The sequence below is a fragment of the Benincasa hispida genome, chromosome 2 (genome assembly GCF_009727055.1).
Source record: "Benincasa hispida cultivar B227 chromosome 2, ASM972705v1, whole genome shotgun sequence".
Taxonomy (NCBI): Eukaryota; Viridiplantae; Streptophyta; class Magnoliopsida; order Cucurbitales; family Cucurbitaceae; genus Benincasa; species Benincasa hispida.
Window position 1 is genome coordinate 38635787 of NC_052350.1, and position 7040 is coordinate 38642826.

Consider the following 7040-nt stretch of genomic DNA (forward strand, 5'->3'; position numbering starts at 1 on the left):
CTCCTTCCATCACATCGAACTTAAACGTCTCAGATCACCTCAAACCAACAAATTCTAACAATAAATTTAATCTAAAATTCCAGAACTAACTCAACTCCCAATTAATTATTCCGAACCAAAATATTTCCAATTTAGAAACTCTCATATCACAAAGATCAAAGTTGAATTATTTTAACATAATAATTCAATTTTACATCCCAAGAAAATTAAGATGCCTCAAGTAATTAAGTTAATAAACTCAAATTGAATTAACTCAACATAATAATTCAATTTTGGTCTAAAAAATATAAAATATAACACAAATAATTTATATTTATTATTTTAAATTTACCTGGAAAGTTTGAACGTCCTAACACAAGAATGCATAACAACGCTACGATGTTTGATAGAATTTCACCCTTGCGCGCAAGTGGAATCATCTGATGAGCATAACAATTAGCATCACAACGATGAGCGCTTACGCTACGACAAGAACATAGCTACGCTATCCTCAGCATTCCAATGCTTGGCTGCTGTCTATAAATATTTTATGACTTTTAGGTCAAAGACATCTTGATTTTCAGCCTGATTCATATTCATCTGTTGTTCCCTACCTAACTTTTCCCTCTCTCAATCATTGCCTTTTTAATTTTCATATATTTCAGTGAAGATTCTTGTCGCTAATGAGTGGCTAGGTAATTTGTACTTGAGGATAGTTGTTTAGACAATTGTTCTTGAAAACTCGTATTTTCTGTGATGTAATTTTTGTAAACTCTCTTGAAGTTTTGATTGTATTTACATTGAAGCATTTTGACAGGCTTGACAATTCTTGATAAATGATTCTTTGTATGTAATGTTCATTTATCCTTTGCATAAACAATGAATTTAGTAGCATGATTAGGGAGGTAGTGCTTAATTAGAGGCAATCCTTGAACTTTGACATTCATGTACTAATTAACTCAAAGAGATAAATTGCATGTTCCATTTTGGTTTTCTAGTCTATCATTTATCAGTAATAATCCCCAATGAACTTAATGTAAATTAGGATAGTCTTCTAGACTTCTTTGGTTTAAAATAATGTTGAAGAATCTAGTTCATGTTAGATTTAATCTAGTTTGATAATTACGGATGCTTAGTGATTAGTTTCATTATTGAGCATTTATTTTAAAGTGTCATTGATTTCTAGTACTTAATGAGAGAAAAATATGTAGAATCGACAATAAAACCTATTGTTTTTTTAATCGAAGCCCTAGTCGTGTGGAGGTTCCCTAGCTGCCGCTCGTGTGGAGGTCTTGGGTGAAGTCGTCGAAGCCCGATCAGCTGGTTCTTCTTCCGCCATCCGATGCCTCTGGCCGATTGAAGCTAACCCATCGGTTGCGCCACGAAGTTTGGTCCAGAATGCCTAAATCCTACCTCTTTTTTGCTTGTCCGCACGTCGGATTGGTTGTCCAAGCTACCTTCCTCTCACGCATGTCCAACCGTGCTGTCTTCTATACCAGCCAGCCATTGACGCCTTTGTGGATGCAGGCGAGCGTTGCTGAGCACCATTGGTGGTTTCTGTCACCAATCTGTCTTGTGGTTTTCTCTGATGGGCTGCTGTTTGAGTGTTCAGATATGAGTTTGGGGGTTTGGTAGGTTGTTGATTAATCTGATCGTCTGGTTGTTTGGCTGGTTGTTTGGATGAGATTGGTTGTTGGACAGGTCTAAAACTCAATGGTTAGGAAGCGCATGCAGCTGCACCTAAAGGAAAAGAGTGGGATGAGGGTTGTCTGTCAGCCATATCGAGCTCTTAAGGCTGAAGGTGAGCAGGTGCTCGGGGATATGGCTGGTCATGCGGAGCAGATGGTGTGCTCTATTGAGAAGTTGGTTCGTTCTGAGGAGATTGGGTGTCTTGGTCGATCGTCGTTTTCAGTAAGAAAGGAGGCGGTGGCAGCGATGGGATGAGGTTGAAGGAATCTCGCGAACTGGATTAGGTAAGGAACCAGGTTGGAGTTGAACTGAAGAGGCTTGGGTATGGTGATGGTGGGTTGGTGTATGGGTTAGGTTTTGAGGTATCTGGGCATGGGTCGGAGGCCTCGAATGAGGAGGGGGTAGGAAGGTTGAAGTGGGGGTGGGGCTGAAGATGGGGTCTCGACCCAGGAGGGAGAGTCTGGAGGTTGGGCTAGAGGAAAGGGAGATTAAGTTGGTAGTGGGGGGTGGTATTGGTAGCAAGGATGATGGGCTAAATGAGAATAGGCTTTAACGTGGCTTTGGGTTGGGGTATGATAGGGTTGGACAGCAAGTGGCTGGTGTGGTAAAGGTTGAAGTTGTGGATAGACGGGTGCGTGGGTTGGCTCGAGAGAGTGTTAGACGGGTGATGTCACACCCCCTCCCAGATTACCCTTTTATTCTGGAAGAGGATATGACCGTGGTAGCTACTAGCTCTTCTGGCAGCACTCACCACCCAAACCTTCTAATCTAGATACAAACTATTCATCTTTATTAGTAATATAGGCAAACAGCTAACCTTCCTTAAGTTCTTACGAGGATTACATAATTAAAAGCATACAGCCAAGACATTACTTTTATAGAAAAATATTCACAGGTGTCCCAAACATTCCTACAGAAACCCTAGTCCCCCACAAAACATGTGTACATAAACAGATTATCAACCTAAGTTTAATAAGCCGAGTCTTTCGGTGGCAAGCAGCAACAGGATTAAACCTTGAGGAACTGACCGCTACCTGAAAAGGGAAAACACATAAAATTCTGTGAGCTAAAAGCTCAGTGAGTGACTATAGAATCGTAAAGCAACAAGCGTAGCATCACTATAAATACGTAAATATACCAATGAGTAAACTCAAGCAATTGTCTCTATATGTAGATGTAAACCACTCTCAGACATCATTAAACATTATTATTCCCTAGTTGAGAACGAGCCTAAACACTCTAGCTCCCAAACGTTTATTACCGACCAAGAGACCCATACTACGGTCTCTAATTCATAATTGCCTACGTCCACGTGGCCACACTAAGTACCATCATATTTTAGATACTTCCGCTCAGATACCTTCTCAAATTTGTCCTTCAGTATCGAGCTACTATGATACCTTCTCATATGTCCCTCGGTATCAAATTGGCCAGATACCTTCTCAAATGTCCTTTGGTATCAAATTTGCCAGGTACCTTCTCAAATGTCCTTCGGTACCTAATTGGTTAGAAACTTTTTCAACGTCCTTTGGTATCTAATGTATATTTTGTAACATTAAATTGAGTTCCATTGCCTAGTATTTACACAAGAGCTGTTCCATTGCCAGTCATTTACACAGGAACTTATTCTCTCATAGCTTTCCTCTAGGAAGCATATAACAAAATCAGAAACATAGCTTTTGTAATGGTTACACAACATACCTTGGGTTGTGTTACACACATACAAGCCGAGAAACATGCATTAAGTTATTCTCCAACCATTTGTTACTTGAGGAAGTATAAATACATCATTAATGTCACTGTGCTTTACTTGATCATATATGCATGAGTATTGGAAACCTTTAGTTTACTGAGTCAATCACCGTTCGTCAAGCGCTTATTGGTTTATATGCTTCCCCTAGCTCTTCTTGGCCTGAAAAAATATAATTCCCGATTAAACTACTTAGAATTCCTAGTAAAATATCTCAAATAATTCATTTATTAAAGGAACATCCATCAATACAGACAGCTTTACTGGCAAGATCCCCTTGAGCAAGGTTAGCGAGATCCCCCCCTGAGCGATGCTAGCGATATCCCCTAGAGTAATGCTAGCGAGATCCTCTAGAGCGATACCAGCAAGATCCTCTACAGCGAGATCAAGCTTTTCCTGTGAAATTCAAGAGTGATACTAACCTCAATTCCTAGCGAGATTTCCCCCTAAAGCGAGATCCTCCTTACAAAATCAGCGAGATTTCCTCACAAGCAGCTATCTGCTTATGCACCAATTCCCTGTTATAACTTCAAAAATTCATAACTCAAAATCCAGAGCTCTTTTCAAGAAACTAAAATTTCAGCCCAAAATTCCTTATAGTTTGGCTTGGAACTTCCAAACTTCACCTCGGGCCCTGATTAATCCGTGGTTGTGCCTCTTCTGCAAATTCTCCACTTTGTTCTTCTTCTCTTGCAATCTTTCTCCAGCAGAACAACCTTCAAAACTAGATTCTCCCAGCTTTGAAATGGCAACGAATTCGCTAAATTTGTTCTTTTCAATTGCCAAAACCATGCTTTTGAAGTTTCACTTCCCTTTTTAATCTTCCTGCCGCTTCCTAAGTTCAAAGAATAAATTGCCACGTCACCCCACGCTTAGTGCCTCTAGCCAGACTAAAGATTGAGTTTCTTCTTTTGATATATTTTCCTTCCCTTCCTTCATAATCCTTATAAACAACATGAATTTCTATTTAATAAATATGTAATATAACATTCCTTTAGCTAAACATGCTTATCTAGGGAACCTAGGTTCGGGGGTTTACAATCATCCCCCCTTAAAAGAAATTTCGTCCTCGAAATTTTACCTGATATGTCATTTAAATAGTTGAGGGTATCTCTTCCTCATTTGCTCTTCAGGTTCCCAGGTTGCTTCCTCGATCCATGACTACGCCATAACACCTTCACCAAAGGAATCGTCTTATTTCTAAGTACCTGATCTTTCCTGTCCAAAATCTTGATGGCCTCTTCCTCGTAAGATAAATCTTCTTTGAGCTATATTGGTTGTGTAAGTACGTGCATAGGATCAGGCACGTATTTCCTTAACATCGACGCATGAAATATGTCGTGTATATGAGCTAGCTCCATTGGCAACTGCAACCTATAAGCTGCTGGACCAACTCTTTCACAATTTCATATGGTCCGATGTATCATGGGCTTAACTTCCCTTTTCTCCCAAACCAGAGAATTCCTTTCCATGGGGATAGCCAGAGAAATACCCATTCTCCGACTTCAAATTCTAGTTCTCTTCTTCGTTTATCGGCGTAGCTCTTCTGTCTATCGCGAGCTGCCTTAAGATTATCCCTGATAAGTTTCACATCCTCTGTTGTTTGTTGAACTAATTCTGGACCTAGTAATTGTCGTTCTCAGACTTCATTCTAGCATACTGGAGTCCTGTAAGGTCAATCGTACAATGCTTCATATGGAGCCATTCCGATACTATAATGGTAGCTATTGTTGTAGGCAAATTCAATCAATGATAAGTGTGTATCCCAACTTCCTTTGAATTGTAGTACACAAGCTCTTAACATATCTTCCAGTATCTGTATAGTTCTTTCTGACTATCCATCTGATTGTGGATGAAAAGTCGTATTGAAATAAAATTTAGTGTCTATAGCCTTCTGTAAACTAGGCCAAAATTTTGAAGTGAATCTCGAGTCCCGATCCGACATTATCGACACTGAGGCTCCATATTGACTGATTATCCTATCCACATAAATTTTAGCTAGACGGTCTAGTGTAAAAGTAACTTTTACTGATATGAACTTGGCAGTCTTAGTTAGTCTATCGACTATTACCCAAATGCCATCAAATCCTGAAGGTGTCTTAGGCAAACCAAATAGAAAGTCCATTGTCACATGCTCCCACTTCCACTCAGGCACTGGAAGCGGATTGAGTAATCCTACTGGTCTTTATCTCTCAGGTTTTACTTGTTGATAGACTATACATCGGTCCATATATTCTACTATGTCTCTCTTCATCCCAGGCCACCAGTAAGATTTCTTCAAAGTTCTATACATCTTGGTGGTACCTAGATGCATGGCATAAGCGGAACTATGTGCTTCCTTTAAAATGGCTTGTTTAAGCTGTAGCTTGTTAGGCACACACATTCTCCCCTCTTTTTCTAGCACATTGTCCGCTCCCAGTTGAAAGTCAACCCTGATGCCTTTATTCACATCATCAGCAATCTTCTGAAAATTAGGGTCTTCCAACTGATCCCACTTAAGGTTTTCTACTAAGGTCGGCCTTATCTAAAATAGCTATCATTCCTCCTCACGGTTCCACTGATAAGGCGGTTCTAGAATTCATGAACTCCTATAACAACATTCCTCTTATTGAACCAATAATGGCCTTGGGTCCCGAAGATTTCCTACTCAGTGCATCTGCCACAACATTAGCCTTACCAGGGTGGTATTCGATGGAACAGTCGTAATCTTTAATCAATTCAATCCATCTTCATTGTCTTAGATTCAACTCCTTTTGATCAAAGATATATTTTAAGCTTTTGTGATCTGTAAATATCCTGCAGTGCTCTCTAAATAGGTAATGTCTCCACAACTTCAGAGCTAAAACAACTGCTACCAATTCAAAATCATGCGTGGGATAAATTCCCTCATTTTTCTTAAGTTGACGAGAGGCATATGCAATCATCTTCCCATCCTACATCAACACACATCCTAATCCTTGTTGGGATGCGTCGCAATAAATCTCAAATTCCTTACCTGGAATAGGCAAGGTAAGCACTAGTGCTAATACTAGTTTCCATTTTAGCTCCTGGAAACTATGTTCACACTCCAACGGCCATTCAAACCTCACGCCTTTCTTGGTCAGGTTCGTCAACGGAAGGGCTATCTTAGAGAAACCCTCCACAAACCTCCGATAATAATCTGCCAACCCTAGAAAAATACGTATTTCTAAAACAGTTGTGGGTCGTTCCTAATTAACTATTGCTTCTGTCTTCTAGGTATCTACACTAATGCCTTCTACTGAAACAACATGTCCAAGAAATACTACCTGATTTAACAAAAAATCGCATTTACTGAATTTAGCATACAACTGCCTATCTCGCAACGTCTGTAATACTATCCTCACGTGGGTCATATGATCCTCCCTACTACTAGAATACACAAGTATATCATCAATGAATACTATCACGAACTGGTCCAAGTAGGGATGAAATATCCTGTTCATGAGATCCATGAATACCGCAAGGGCATTTGTCAATCCGAAAGGCATTACCCGAAATTCATAATGTCCATATCTCATTCTAAATGCGGTTTTAGGGATATCGGCTTCTCTTACTTTCAGTTGATGATAACCCGATCTCAGGTTTATCTTCGAAAACACCG